This window comes from Orycteropus afer, unplaced genomic scaffold (genome assembly GCF_000298275.1).
Source record: "Orycteropus afer afer isolate SDZICR_OR568_19922 unplaced genomic scaffold, OryAfe1.0 scaffold00176, whole genome shotgun sequence".
NCBI lineage: Eukaryota > Metazoa > Chordata > Mammalia > Tubulidentata > Orycteropodidae > Orycteropus > Orycteropus afer.
Genome location: NW_006921763.1, coordinates 2782157 through 2798687, shown reverse-complemented (window position 1 = coordinate 2798687; position 16531 = coordinate 2782157). Strand labels below are relative to the sequence as shown.

At 41.6% G+C, this 16531-nt stretch overlaps 1 protein-coding gene and 1 non-coding gene across 2 annotated transcripts in view; one reads left to right on the top strand and one right to left on the bottom strand.

The window, feature by feature from the left end:
* The window catches only part of APBB2 (amyloid beta precursor protein binding family B member 2), a 298195-nt gene that overhangs the window by 75392 nt on the left and 206272 nt on the right, over positions 1–16531 (top strand). The gene's annotated exons all lie outside the window — the stretch shown is intronic.
* On the bottom strand, positions 14416–14488 carry TRNAK-UUU. Its single transcript has one exon. It is a non-coding gene; the product is annotated as a tRNA-Lys (tRNA).

The window sequence follows — 16531 nt, the reverse complement described above, 5'->3', positions numbered from 1 at the left end:
TGTGTTAATTGGTTTCCCTTTTCTTTGTTGAAGAGGGTCTGTGCAATCCTTCTGCCTAGTCCACCATCTTGCCGGAACCTCCCATATTATCTCTTAGAGTCATATCAATACCTGTTCTGGTTACCTGGTGCTGCTCTAACAGAAATACCACAAATGGGATGGCCTTAACAAACAGGAGTTTATTCTCTTACAGTTCAGGAGGATAGAAATCCAAATTCAAATTGCCAGGGTCTAGGCACTGTGTGAAAGCCCCACAACCTTGGGCTTCAGCTCTGCCTCTTGCTCCCAGCCCACTGAAGCTAGAGGCATCTCTTTACTCAGGTAGCTGCTGACTGCTGAGCCTAATAAGCCCAAGGTCAAAAATAAAATGGCACAGTCCCGATCTTACCAAACCACACGGCAGTCCATTAATTCAAATCCATTGTAAGTCCCAAGGTTGGGAGAGCATGGCAGGCTGCTGAGCAATGACACAGCTACATGCAGGGTCCAAACATGCCATAAGCTAGAGACTATCCCCAAGGCTTCTCTTTATATGCAGGGAGCAGACCACATCCCTAAGGCAGCTACTAAGCTGCTTTTGGTAGATGCCACCATGGAGTTGATTGCCAATCTCATCATGGAGAATAACGACCACCAGCTGCCCAGTCAGTCAACCAGGCCCAGCCAAGTTGATATACAGATTTAGCTACCACAATACCTAAAGGGAGTAGGTCACATTAAAATAAAGAACTGGTTCAGTGTAACTTATAATCAAACTGATTATTTTGTAACTTTAAATTAAGAAGTTGTTGAACTGAGGAAGAAAACAACTTTGTGCAATTATATTGACAAATTCTAAAATATGTTTTGCTCCTGTCAAGATTATCAAATGAATCTTTCAAACTTCAACAGGAAATCAAATACAAATAATAAAAAAGATACATTTATTAATATTTGATATGTATACTTGAGGGAGCTCTGGTAGCATGTGCCTAAGGCACTTGACTGCTAACCAGGAGGCTGGCAGTTCAAACGCACCAGCCACTCCTCAGAAGGAAGATGGGGCAATCTACTTTCATAGTGATGTTGTTGTTGTTATGTGCCGTCGAGTCGGACCTGACTCATAGCGACCCCTCCTTGGGTTTCGAGGCAGTATCACTACAGAAGTAGGTTGCCCCATCTTCCTTCTGAGGAGTGGCTGGTGGGTTTGAACCACCAGCCTTCTGGTTAGCAGTCAAGTGCCTTAGGCATTATGCTACCAGAGCTGCCTCGGAAACCCAAGGAGGGGTCGCTAATGAGTCAGGTCTGACTTGAGGGCACATAACAACAACAACTTGATATCATGTTGTTTAACTTTGGGCTTTTCCTTTTCTTTAAGTTTTCAAGTAAGCCTAATGACAAGCTGTGGTAAAGAGTTAAAAGTTTTTTTCCAATAATTCTTTTAAGAGTAATACTTTTTTAGTCTTAATTTTTCTCCTGCACTGTACCAAAAAAAAAAAAAAAAGTTTTCCTGGTCATTTTGGCTGGTATGATTTTGGCTTTAGTGAAATTACTGAGTATAGTTAAAAAGGGGAGGGGCTTTCTGATGACAACAGCATGCTTTGTAATAGCCTTTTATGAAATCAATTTCTGTTTTTCTTGTTGCACTCCTTTGTAGTATTGAAGGTTAAGAGCCTTGGGAAGAATTTTTGTGTCCTAAATTTGCCTTTATATTTTTAAAGTAATTTCCATGACAAAAATCCCCCTACCCGGAAGGAAGGTTGGGCAATCTACTTCCGCAGTGATACCTCAGAAACCCAAGGAAGCATCACTATGAGTCGGAGCCCACTCCACGGCAGTGTGTTGCTTTTGTTTTGTTGTTACCATGTTGGTCCAAACAGTTTGAAACAAAGATCTTCTTTCTTAATGGTTTCTTCTGTGTTTGAAAGAGAGGTATGTGAGGGTTTTGCTATTTAGGTATCTAGTTTGTATCAGTCATAGGTGATGGATTGATGCAATTGGTTTGTGGTCCAAATGCCCTGATTCTAGATCTCTTGAATGGAAGGTCACTGGAGAACACAACCTTTCCTAGCTGCCTTGTCCCCAGCTCATTAGGCATTGATTCCATTTGCATGTGGAGTTTCAACAATATGGTGTCCGGGCACATGTGTAGAGAAGAGGTTGTTTCATTCTCCTACACAAATCTAATTCTGCTTGGGCTAATTAACTAAATTCTTGTTAAGATGAAGCTGTTTGCCTTGCTTCAAATGGAAGCTGATTTGGAGGCATTTGAAAGAGGATAGGAAACTGCACAGAAATGTAGCTTAAAACCTCAAAGGATGTTGGTAGTGTATCAGGGAAAAGGAATTGCATAAAATCAGATGCCTTGGAGTCGATTTCTACTCAAGATGACCCCTTGTGTGTGTCTGGATAGAACTGTGCTTCATGGTCTTTTCAATGGCTGATTTTCTGGAAGTAGATTGCCAGGCCTTTCTTCCAAAGGTCCTTGTAGGTAGCCTCAAACCTACAGGCTTTCAGTTAGCAGCTAAGAGTGTTAACCATATATACCTGTCAGGGACTCCTGGAGAGTGTAAGTAATCTCTGTAATGTATAGTATTTTGTTGGTTGTATCTTGCTTCTCGATTGTTCTTGAACTTTTTTCCCATGTCATTGTATTAGCTTGGCAGGGGGAACCACAAATAGAGGAAATGCTTATTTGAAAATTATTTCAAATTTTATTATTAGGAAATGCTAATTTGAAATTATTTGAAATGCTTATTTTGAATTGTTGGAGTACTTGAATTGTTCCTAATTAAAATTCTTTGTTTCCCAGTGGTCTAAGTGTTGAAGTTCGAACATTGTGACCCATGGCGTTTGAAGGTTTTCAAACAGAACTAGAATCTGCCACGAAACTTCTGTTTTCTCTTTCATATGTCACTAATTTATTCTCTAGGGCGACCTATTAAGTTACTGAAGTAGAAAAAGTCTAGACTCAGGATAATATGAATCAACAAGTTCATTCCAGCCAAATGCTGTAGTTCAAGGCAAAGCAGCTTTTTGCTATAATGAAATAAAAACTGGATCTATTATTATTGGAATTATTATCAGTGATGCACACAGAGAACCCTGGTGGCTCCGTGATTAAAGCACTTACTTGCTAAACAAAAGGTTGCTGGTTCAAACACACCACTTGCTCCATAGGAGAAAGATGAAGCTGTTGCTTCCACAAAGATCACAGCCTTGGAAATGCTATCGGACAGTTCTACTCTGTTTTACAGGGTCACTATGAGTTAGAATTGACTCGATGGCAATGGTTTTGTTTGCGCACAATTTTATTTATATAGGAAAATCATACTTTGTTTAATTTTGACAAATTACTGATGTTCCTCTTTTTTCCCAGCTTCATTTTAACTCAAATTAATTACTTTGTAGCATTATCTTTTTGTTATTTTAATACTTAGAAATTTAATGTGGTGAAACTAGAAAAGAATGAAAAAAATATTGCTTTAATTTCGGTTTATCTGGTAAGAAATCTGCCTTTAATAGTGACTGAAATTGCCCTGATTTTTGTCCTCTCCTTTTTACGGTTTGTGGATTAGTCAATATATTGAACATGAAAACTCAATATAACTGAAGTGGATTTTACAAAATAATGAAATCAATACTAACCTGAAATGACCTGTCTTGTCATAGAAACCTCACAATTGGCACGGTGTTCACTGCTAGGTGCACCTTGAGGTCCTACAATACTTTATGCAACCTGAAAAGTGCTGCCTTTCTCCTAAAGATAATCCTGCTGAAATGGACCTTCGTTGACACAATTAAACATAGCTTCCACCAAAGGGTTGTTTATTAAAAAAAAATAATAAGTTCTGTTTATTTTTAAACTAGGTAAATAGTTTGAAATTTTATTAATTTTTTTAACTGCATAAAGCAGGGCATGTTCATTGAAGAAAATGTTAGCCGTCATAGAATAAACTTAAAACCGAAACCAAACCTACTGCCATCTGACTCATAGAGACCCTCAGAGAGCTTCCAAGGCTGTAAAACGATGGAAGTAGACCGTCTTACCTTTCTCCTTCAGAGTGGCTGGTGTGTTCGAACTACCAACCTTTTGGTTAGCAGCCTAATGCCTTCACCACAATGCCACCAGAGCTCCTTAGATAAACATAAAGATACAATTAAAAACCTTCTGTAGCTCTACTACCCAGAGGAAAGAGCTGTTATATTTTTAATGAATATCCTTTCAGACTCTCTCTCTTCATCCATTTATATATATATTTTTCTTTCTTAACAAAGTAAAATTGCTGAACATATTATTTGATAACTTGCCTTTTTCACTTATTATATTAAATATTAGATATACTGATATCTTTTCATGCCAGCAAATATAATTTTACTATACCATTTATATTAGCCATATAGTAACTTCACTGTGAAATACCATAATTTATTTAACTAGTTCCATTGTTGGACATTTAAGGAGGTCTGGTGACGTAGTGTCTAAGGCATTTGACTGCTAACCAGAAGGTTGGCAGTTCAAACGCACCAGCCACTCCACAGAAGGAAGACTGGGAAATCTACTTCTGTAAAGATTTACCACCTTGGAAACCCAAAGGGGGTTGCTATGAGTTTGAACCGACTTGATGGCAGTGAGTTGTTCTTTTTTTTTTTCAATTACTGAAAATTTAGGTTATTTTTTTCCATCACCTCAGTCATTTGATAAATATCAACTTACTTCCTAGCACGTGTCAGCTGTAGCATAGATTCCTTGCCTCACAGAGTTTGCGGATCAGTGAAGAGGAGAAAGGTCTGGTTGCTCTGAGAGTGTGGAGCCAAGAGAAGGATCTGAGGTGGGGTCCTGGAAAGGCCTTCCTGGGGAGGCGATGTTTGCAAGAGTTTTGAAGGATGAGAAATAGTTGACTCTGTCAAAAGGAGAGAGTAGGGGTTACATGGGAAGTACATTCTAGGCAGAGATGAATAGAAACAAAGACCTTGGTGTGTGCTGGAGCCGTCAAACTCGAGTTGCTAAATGGCAGCAGTGTGCCTGCAACCTGGAAAATAAGGGCAAAGAGGTGCCAAGTGACCCAGAGACATTGGCTGGGCCAGATTTGTGAGTACTTTAGTTTTTATTAGCAGGACAGTGGGACATCATGTGAAGGTGACATAATCAGATTTTTGTGTTGAAAAAAATAGCTGTGATATGAAAAGCCAGCCCACAGGAGTCCTTTCTTGTACTGTGAACCTCTTTGGCTATCTAATAAAACTTATGAACTCCTTCTGAGAATAATGTTTTAAAATATAGAAACTAAAACACACAGGACTACAAAGGAGACCAAGTGTAGACCAACTGAGATGCAGTTAGTGAAATATTAAGCACATATTTGTGATGTCGCAGTGTATGTGCTTCTTTATTAGCTCGTTAAATAATAAGATTTAGTGGGTGAGGTCTAATAACTACAGTAATTTCAAAGTAGTAATGATAATAATTCATAAAATTTTCACTGGCCAATTCTTGGAGAAGTGGATGGCCCTTTCCCTCTTCTGAATCTGTCTTAGTCTGGAAGGTCTGCTGAAATCTTTTCACCATGGGTGACCCTGGAGGTATTTGAAATACCAGTGGCATGGCCTCCAGCCTCACAGCAACACGCAAGCAACTGCAGTGCAACAAAGTGACAAGATGAGTTGTTGTTATGTGCCGTTGAGTCAGACCCGACTCACAGCGAGTCCTCCTTGGGTTTCCGAGGTGGTATCACTGCAGAAGTAGATTGCCCAACCTTCCTTCCAAGGAGTGGCTGGTGAGTTTGAACCACCAGCCTTCTGGTTAGCAGTCAAGTGCTTCAGGCACTGCTACCAGAGCTCCTGACAGACAAGTAGTGCACGTGAAAGCTGGACGATGAATAAGGAAGAACAGAGAAGAGTTAATGCTTTTGAGTTGTAGTGTTGGGTAAGAAGGACTGACAAATCTCTCCCAGAAGTATAGCCGGAATGCTCCTTAGAAGCAAGAATGGCCATACTTCGACTCACCTAAAGAGACAATTTTAAGGTGGAGGATGTTGTCTGTAGTGTTGAAGGATGCTAAAAGATGAAGAAAAACAAGATTTGAAAAATCTATCTTAGAACTAGATGGTAGTTCCTTTCTGATACCATTCTGATTGTTATCACAATAGAGGGTCCTGGATAGAGTGGGAAAAAAATGTGGAACAAAACTCATAATAATAATAATAATAATAAAGACCAGGCTTAGTGGTCTGATAGAACCTGGTGGAACCTCCAAGACTATGGACCTTAGACACCCTTCATCCTGGAACTGAACTCATGGATCACTTTTTAGCCAAACAATGGTGGTGGTGTTGTTATGTGCTGTCGAGTCAGACCTGACTCACCGTGACCCCCCCTTCAGTTTCCAAGGTAGTATCACTACGGAAGTAGATTGCCCAACCTTCCTTCCAAGGAGTGGCTGGTGGGTTTGAACTGCCAGTCTTCTGGTTAGCAGTCAAATGCCTTAGGCATTATGCTACCAGAGCTCTTAGCCAAACAGACAGACCTATAAGGTGAACAATAACACCAACGAGGTTTGTACTCCTTAGAACAACCAGACATGCAAGACCAAAAGGGCAGCATTTGCCCAAGGGCAATGCTCAGAAGGCAGGAAGAAGGGATAGGAAAAAAGGGAAAATGGAAATGGGAAACATTGGGAGGAAGTAGGAGAGGGGCTGTTACATTGTGGGGGTTACAATCAATGTCACAAAACAAAATCTGTATGAAATGTTGAATGGAAACCTTGCTCTGTAAACTTCTACCCAAATCCCATAAAAAATTTAAAAGAAAATCTTAAATTTACCATTATGAAGTCATTGCTTGCTTAAGGAGAGCAATTGTGGAGAAATGATGTTGATGGATTCCAGATTAGATTAGGGTTAGAATTGAATGAGAGGTGAAGACTTAACAGAAAGCATTGTACACATTTGAGGTTGTGAAAAAGATTCAGGCAGTTCAGATGAATAGGTCTATGGTCAAAATTCCCTTCCAAACTCATCCTACCTTCCCTTTCCCTAGAGATGAAAAACATTCATGTATTAGTGCAGCCTCCTCAACCTTTATCATAGAGAGAAATACGTGGTTGTGCCTTGTTGGTTTTATTTTATATGACTGGGATAAAGCTACATGTATTTTTTTCTTTTTATCTCTCCCACAGGCACACTTCCCCCACACATACATTAAAACAACAAAAATAATTGCCATCAAGCTGATGCTGATTCATTAGAGTCTCACGAGTGTTAGAGGTTTTCAATGGCTAATTTTTTGGAAGTACATCAGCAGACATCTCTGGTTTGACTTGAACCTCCACTCCCAGTTCTTCTTTCTTGGTTGTGGTTGGGTCCCTCTGAGTTCTGCTCACTTGTTTAATCTCTCTTACCAAAACCAAACTCACTGCCCTCAAGTTGGACTGACTCATAGCGACCCCTCCTTGAGTTTCCAAGGCAATATCTCTATGGAAATAGATTGCCCAACCAGCCTTCTGGTTAGCAGTCAAGTGCCTTAGGCACTACGCCACCAGAGCTCCTTTTTTTTCGTTTGGTTTTTATATCTCAAAAAAGATTGACTCAAAATATAGCTTAATCCTGTAGATTGGATCCTGCCTTGTTAAGATAAATGCTTCTAATTCTGCCTCATAATGTCATAGAGGTTTGGAATTACAACACAGGATAATTACGTCAGATCACAAAATGGAGGATAACCTAGCCAAGTTGACACATTTTTGGAGGACACAATTCAATCTATAACAAAGGTATAGTTTAAAAGCTAAAGAAACTTAGGGAAATTTTTTTATTATTATTGTTAATTTCATATACTAACCCACCATCTTTACTGTACATCTTTACTTTAAAATGTGTTTAACAACAACAAGAAGAAAAGCAGCACATCAAATTTCCAGCCTCCTGTGAGCCGGTTTTCTCTGCCTCTCTGCTGCTTGTTAGGCAGCCATCGTTCTCCCTCATGGGATCCCAGTGTCATTGCAAGGACACTTAGCACTCTGTAGTAAACAAAGCAACCATTTCTAGCCTGGACTATTTTCATAGAGCAAAATGCTCTTGAGGCAGGATGCTGGGGAACTCTGCCTCACTGAGCCCACCTCCCACTCAGCCCTTTCTTGGTCAGAGTCTGTATTAGTTACCTAGGGCTGGTATAACAAAAATGTCACAAACTAGATTAAATCACATAAATTGATTGTCTCACAGATTTGGAGGCTATTGTATTGTTGTAAGGTGCCATCAAGTCAGCTACAACTCATAGCGACCCTGTGTACAACTGAACGAAACACTGCCCAGTCCTGCGCTACCCTCACAGTACTTGCTATGCTTGAGCCCATCCTTGCAGCCACTGTGTCACTTCATCTCATTGAGGGTCTTCCCCTTTTTTGCTGACCCTCTACTATACCAAGAATGATATCCTTCTCCAGGGAATGGTTCCTTCTGACATCGTGACCAAAGTAGGTGAGATGAAATCTGGCCATTTTTACTTCCAAGGAGCATTCTGGCTTCACTTCTTCCAGGACAGGTAAAGATGAAAACCTTATTTGGAGGCTACAAGCCCAAGTTCAGGCTGTCAGCAGGGCCATGTTCTTTCTCTCCAAGAGCTCTAAGGGAAAATCTTTTCTTGTCTCTTCCAGTTTCTGGTAGCCCCATATTGCTTGGCATATAGCCTCACGTTGCTTGGAATGTAGATACATCTTCACATGGCTGTCTTCCTCTGTTTCTCTCTGTGTGTCTCTTCTTTCATAAGGGCTGATAATATCTTCAAAGACAGTATTTCCAAACAAGGTCATGGTCACAGGTACAAGAGGTTAGAACTTGAACTGCTTATCCTAGAGTAGACCCTACCTTTCTTTCCTCCACCTTCCCTGTCTTCTTGGTGGACTAATTAATTTGGCTAGTAACTCAGTATCCTCTATGTTGTTGTTGTTGTTGTTATGTGCCATTGAGTCGGCCCTGACTCATAGCGACCACTCCTTGGGTTTCCGAGGCAGTATCACTACGGAAGTAGGATTGCCCAACCTTCCTTCCAAGGAGTGGCTGGTGGGTTTGAACTGCCAGCCGTTTGGTTAGCAGGCAAGTGTCTTAGCTGCTTAAAACTTCCAAAATCCACACTTACTCTACCTCATCAACTTTGACCTCCATTTTCTCAGAAACTGGGTTCTGTAAAATCCCTGAAAGATAGGAAAAAAACAAGGCCTTGAACTCACTCAAAGATAACCAATTGTTATTATGTCCCAACTTGGGTTTTCTGAGACATTGGACTATGTGTGTTTTAAAAGCTTGTTGTGTCCCAACAAATTGACTCTGACTCCTAGTGACACCATGCAGTAGAGTGGAACTGCTCCATAGGGTTTTCTCACCTTTCATCTTTACAGCAGCAGATCATCGGGTCTTTTTCTCCCATGGAGTGCTGGGTAGATTTGAACCACTAACCTTTCAGTTATCAGCTGAGCATTGACTGGACTCCTTAGTTAGGTGACATTTTATGAGACAGCACAAATGCTAAAGATCCTGTGATGGCCAGCTTCCTAGGAGGCCAGCCCCCTCTGGGACTCATGCGTGAATACTGTCCATCACTGCTGTGGATGGCTTCTTGTGCCTGTGGGTCCTGACTGCTGAGACTGACGAGCCATCAGTTTTTAAGTCATATCCAGTGATCCTTGGCACAGGTAATTGTGCTCTGCTGTCTTCTTTTGCCTCCGAAGTTGAAGACTGAGTTTTGAATCTGTGAAACAGTCCACCCACAGCACATTAACCAGATGGCTGCTGATCCAGGGTTTTCTTTGGATCATTTCATTAACCATTGAACTCACCAGCAAGGTCACAAGTAGGAATCTATCTTTTATTTATCTTCCCACACAAGAGATCTCGTGATGCAAGGATCAAAAATCTATGATAAACAGAACCCTGCATTTAAGAACTTGGGTTTTCTGAGACATTGGACTATGTGTGTTTTAAAAGCTTTTGATTTTTTTTTTCCATAGCTGAAAGAAATAATATTTACCTACCTCAATGAATAGTGCGAAAGAGAATTTCTGTGAAGTATTTGCTACTTCCCAATATTTTACATTTAAATTATAGAAATGTATGGTTCATTCTTTTCTCCAGAAACAGTACTGTTTAGGACATGGGTTGGGAGGTTGATGACTGAAAGATGGCTTTAGTCATCTTTGCTGTAGTATCAGCTCTAAGGCAGAGCAACAAATGTGATGGGTTTGAATCTCAGCACCACTGTTTATTAGTGACACATCCTTAGACATGCCTCTTAACCTCCTTGGGTCTCACTTTCCTAGTCTGTGCAATGGGAAGCTTTGAGAATTAAATGAGTAATATCCATGAAGTGCTTAGAACCTGTTAAGTGCTCAGTCAATGCTAGCTGCTATTATTTTTACAGGGGGCAGTGGTGCTTCAGTGGTAGAATTATCACTGTCTATTCAGGAGGCCCAGGTTCGATTCCCAGCCAGTGCACCTCAGGCGCAGCCACCAACTATCATCAGAGGCTTGTGTGCTGTGGAGTTCCAGATTACAACAGACTAGGAAGTGAGGCTTGGTGATCTACTTCAGAAAATCCACCACTGGAAACCCTATGATCACAACAGTCTGATCCACAACCAATCATGGAAAATGGTGCAGGACTGGACAGCATTTCATTCTGTTGAGATGAGGGCCCACTCAGTAGCAGCTGCCAACAAAACATTATGTTTGTAATCCTGAGTATGGTTGATGTGTCTCCTTTGTGGGCTTTCACACTGATTTTCCCCCATGCTGTAGTTTAGTGGCCCAGGCTAAGGACATGGCACAGGGCAGTTCCAGTTCCCTATGGAAGATACCGAAAAACAAAACCAAGCCCATTGCCATTGAGTCAATTCCAATTCATAGCAACCCTACAGGACAGACTAGAACTGCCCAATAGGATTTCCAAGGCTGTAAATCTTTACAAAAGTAGACTGCCTCATTTTTCTCCCACAGAGTGGCTGGCAGGTTTGAAGCACCAACCTTTTGGTTAACAGCCAAATGCTTTAACCACAATGCCACAGAACTCTTTCACAGAGGACACAGTGATGGTTTAAAGCCCAGGTACATGCTGGCTGCATGTTAGGAACCTGTCACTTGTTGATCCCAAAAGGGAGACACATGCTGCATTTGGACAGGGAAGAGGACTTTTAGGACGCCAATGTGCCATCTCTTGGGAGGAAACATTCCTTATGTTCTGTATCCTATGGGAATGCGGATAGAGTGCTACAGTCTTTTTCTTGCTTGACTTGTTGAATTTCAGTCCTGGGGGAAGTAGAATATCCTTGCTTTTCTCTCCATTGACTTGATCTCCTGTATTTGTTTAGGTTTAACCATTAAAAGTTAAGGTTTATTTTTAAATGGTGAGCAGAAGTGATCAAAATGCATCTTTTTGGTTGTCGTTGACTGTTTTACCTGCTTTGGGACCAAAGAAATACCAAAATCTAAACATTTGCAGGGAAAATACGGTGTTTTTTGTTTTTTCATTCACTGAATGAATATATTTTCTAAAATCGGGAGGGGAAAAAGAGTTGTCTCCATAACCAGCACTGAAAACTCATCACCATTGTCTGAAGAGAAGGGTAGCTAGAAGCGTTTTTATATTTGATGAGGGTTGTTACCATAGATAGGTGTTGTTGGAAATAGAGTGAAATTGAAGGGTGTTTTAAGGCACCTTCTACTTTACTGTGTGAGCTTTGCACACGAGAGAACCATAGCCCAAAACAAGATTGTAAATGCTGTGTTGGGAGAATGCTATGGGCTACGATTACAGTGAATAGAGGCAGCCAGCTCGTCATGATAGCCTTGCCGTCCACAGGGAGCAGAGATCACACATGCAGCCGCAACAGTCACACCTTGTACAGATTTGGCGAGCAATTGGGAGGAGAGGGGACTCAATCTAGAACCTTCTCTTACAAACCATCCTAGTGATAATTTGGTGTCATGTCAAATCTTACATGAGCTATAAAATGCTATAACTAATCACAGGCCTTTGTGAAATGGAAATGTTTTCCCCTCATGTGTTTACATGTTGCTGTCACTGCGAAGTCATTTTTATCTTTAACGCTTAATTATCTGTAATAATGAAGTAGAATATTAGTAGGGTGGTTAACACAAAGGCATGAAGCATTTCTAACTTCCTGGTCCATTTCACTAGGTTTTACATTCTGGATTCTAATTCTGTCTCTCTTCCTCTGTGACCTTGTCACCACAAACAAGTTGCATAGCCTCACCTTCCTCATCAGGAAAAGGATGAGATTGGCTGATTTTGATTATTTGCAGAACTCAGTGTGCAAAGACTTAATATCATCACAGAAGTGATAGCCTATCGTATTCATAGGTCCTGCCTATGAATCCAAGGGGAGAGGATTTTACAGGAGCTCTGGTAGCATAGTGCCTAAGGCACTTGACTGCTAACCAGAAGGCTGGTGGTTCAAACCCACCAGCCACTCCTCGGAAAATGGGGCAATCTACTTCTGTAGTGATACTGCTTTGGAAACCCAAGGAGGGGTCACTGTGAGTCGGGTCTGACTCGACAGCATATAACATAACATATATAGACTACAGGCAGCAATCTTGGAGCCATGTTAGAATTCTGCCTGCTGCATTTCCAAAGATTGTTGATTGTATGTTGGGTACCAAATCTTGTCTTTTAATTGGCTAGACACTATAAATATATTAATTTCTGGGAATCTCTAATTAATTGGGTAGATATTGTTGTTGTTGTAAGGTGCCATTGAGTCTGCTCTGACTCAGAGTGACCCTCTGTACAACAGAATGAAACATTACCTGGTCCTGCACCAGCCTCACAATCCTGGCTATATCTGCGCCCCATGGTTGCAGTCACTGTGTCAATCCATGTCATCGAGGGCCTGCCTTCCTGTTGTTTGGTGACCCTGCATTTTACCAAGCATGATATCCTTCTCCAGGGAATGGTCCCTTCTGACAACATGACCAAAATAGGTGAGATGAAGCCATTCTCACTTCCAGGGAGCATTCCAGGTGCACTTCTTGCAGGAAAGATTTGCTCATTCTTCTGGCAGTCCATGGTAGTTTCAGTATTCTTTGCCAACACCACAACTCAAAAGCATCAACTCTTCTTTGGTCTACCTTATTCATTGTCCAACTTTCACATGCATATGAAAAAAAAAAACCCTCACTGCCATCTAGTTGATTCTGACTGATAGTGACCCCCTTTGGGTTTCTGAGGTGGTAAATCTTTATGGAAGTAGATTGCCCAGTCTTCCTTCTGTGGAGTGGCTGGTGGGTTTGAACCACCAAACTTATGGTTAGCAGTCAAATGCCTTAGGCACTATGCCGCCAGAGCTCCCTCACATGCATATGAGGTGATTAAGAATATCATGGCTTGCGTAGGCACACTTAGTCTTCAAAGGAACATCTTTGGTCTTCAGTACATTAAAGATGTCATTTGCAGCAGATTTGCCCAGTGCAATAAGACGTGTGATTTCTTGACTGCTGCTTCTATTGGTGTTGATTGTGGAACCAAGTAATATGGAATCTTTGACAACTTCAATCTTTTCTCCATTTATTGTGATGCTGCTTATTGGTCCATTTGTGAGGATTTTTGTTTTCTTTATATTGGGTTGTAATCCATACTGCAGATGGTAGTCTTTAATTTTCATCAGTAAGTGCTTCAAGTCATCTTCACTTTGAGCAAGCAAGGTTGGGTTGTCTGCATATCGCAGGTTGTTAATGAGTCTTCCTGTAATCCTAATATCACATTCTTCATGTATTGGACATTGTTTCAGGGGTATTCATAAAGCTTTCTAGTAATACATCAGACAGTGTTTCACTGCTGTTCATAAGGTTTTCAGTGGCCCGTTCTTTGAGAAGTGGATGGCCTCTTCCTTCTTCCAAGTCTGTCTTAGTCTGGAAGCTCCACTGAAATCTTCTCACCATGGATGACCCTGCTGGTATATGAAATACCAGTGGCATAGCCTCTAGGCTCCCAGCAACACACAAGCCACCACAGTATGACAAACTGTCAGACAAGTGGTAGGGGAGTATTCTAATCTATAGCTTTTTTGATAATGTTATTAGGGAGAATATTCTACCCTTTCCCTCTAGAATTTAAAATCACAGGGTGCTAGCAAAACCCAGAGCTCATCCAGGTTCCTATACCCACTGTGTAGATGAGGAAACTAAGTGCTGGCAAAACAGGCTTGCTGCCTTAGGCTAGGTTGTCTAAAACTAAACCAAACTCATGGCCGTGGAGTTGGATCTGACTCATAGCGACCCCTCTTTGAGTTTCCGAGGCAGTATCACTACGGAAGTAGATTGTCCAATCTTCCTTCCAAAGAGTGGCTGGTTGGTTTAAGCCACCAGCCTTCTGGTTAGCAGTCAAATACCTTAGGCACTATGTTATAAGAACTCCAAAGACAAGTACCCAAACAGGGACTTGAACCCTGGACCCTCAGAGTAAAAGTCTAATGCTCTACTGACTAAGCTATCCAGACTAGACTAGCTAGGTTGTCTAGAGAAGCAAAAATAGTAAAGCTTATATATATGAGAGAGAGAGAGAGAGAGAGAAATTTATTTCAGGGAAATGGCTCACACAGTTGTAGAGGCTGGCAAGTCCTAAGTTCATGGGTCAGATGTCAAGCTGGAAGCTTTTCCTGATTCAGGCAGCTGCAGGTGCTGGCATACCCAAGATTGGCAAGCTATATAGCAGGCTGCTGACTTTGGTAGATGACAGATCCAAGATTGGTAGGTAAAACGGTGGATTGTTGGCTTACAGGCTACTAAAGCTGTAATTCCAAAACAGCAGGCAATATGGCAGGATCCAGATCCAACAGAAAGTCCCAGAATTTTTCCTAGATGTCCATATATGCATTGGAAGCAGACTACACCCCTGAGGAAACTCCTTTTCAATTGATTGACTGCTCAAAGCACATCCCACCATGGAGATGACTACCTTACATCAGATCTCATCATGGGAACAACCACACTACAGCTGCTGGTCTAGCCAAGTTGACATATAACCTTAGGAATCACAGTCCACCTTTTGTCAACTTGGCATTTGTACACATCTCCTTAAGCCACATATAATCTCTAAATAAAAACTGTAAGTCATACTTGTACTAAGACATATACAACCAAAATGCATTAGCCCTATTTACATCTTATATTTTAAGATGTAAAAAAAAAAAAAAAGAAATATTTGATGCACATGTACAGTGAAGAAATATAACAATCTCGTTTCTGCAACTGGTCATGTGGTTGTAGCTGGTATTTAGAACTGCCTTCGTCCACCACCCGTTCTCTACTTCCCTTGCCCTCTGCAAGCGCCTCAGCTAGTCATGGTTCTTTGCCAGACCCTTCATTCCTGAAGGGTCTGGGCCATTAGTAGTCATATCAGAATTGGGTTGCTGTAGTTTTCCATTGACTTTAATCCCAGGGCACATGGTAGTATCAATGTTGTTGTTGTTGTTTGCCATCGAGTCAGCCCCGACTCATAGCGACCCCTCCTTGGGTTTCCGAGGCAGTATCACTACGGAAGTAGGATTGCCCAACCTTCCTTCCGAGGAGTGGCTGGTGGGTTTGAACCGCCAGCCTTCTGGTTAGCAGTCAAGTGCCTTAGGCACTATGCTACCAGAGCTCCTAGTATCAATAGACGTCCTAAAGAATTCTAGACATATTCCTTACCTTCATTATATAATATCAATCCAATTTCTCCATGGTAACCAGGATCAGTCACACCAGACAATATAGTACTCCCTTCTTTGCCTGCTGATCCAGAGGCATGAGGAATCCAAAATGGATTGTGGTGGAATGTGGTAGTTAGAGTTGTGTGTCAACTTGGCTGGACTGTGGTTTTGAGTGGCTTAGCAGTTGGATGTATTTATTCCCCATGATGAGACTGTGACTGTCTCCATGGGTGGAATTTGCTGTGAGACATTCATCAGTGGAAAGGGAGCTGCCTTTGGGTTGTGGCCTGCTCCCATTGCATATGGAAGAGCTTTGGGGAAGGACTCTAGCCTTTTGGCACATCTGGATCCTGCCAAGTCTTCACCTCCAGTTCCTGGACTTGAATCGGTGATCTGCTGTATTGCCTGGTGATCTTGGGATTGTGCCATTCTACTTGCCGACCTTGGATTTGTCAGCTGCAGCAGGCAGCAGCTTCATGAATTACTCAGGGCTGAAGACCAAGGTCGAGGGGCCTTCACCCAGCCTGTAGAGCTGGAACTTTGAATTTGAAATTCTAAGGCATTTGACCGCTAACCAGAAGGCAGGTGGTTCAGACCCACCAGCCTCTCCTCGGAAGGAAGATTGGGCAATCTAGTTCTGTAGTGATACCACCTTGGAAACTCAGGGTAGGGTCGCTGTGAGTCGGGTCCAACTCGACGGCAGTGAGTTTGGTTTTGTTTTTAAACTGTGAGAGAATAAATTCCTGTTTGTCAAAGCCATCCACTATTTCTATTATAGCAGCATTAGAAAACCAAGACACTTGCCAAGGTCCCAGAGTAGAGAATCTGCTGCCTTCTGTACCAAGACCCTTC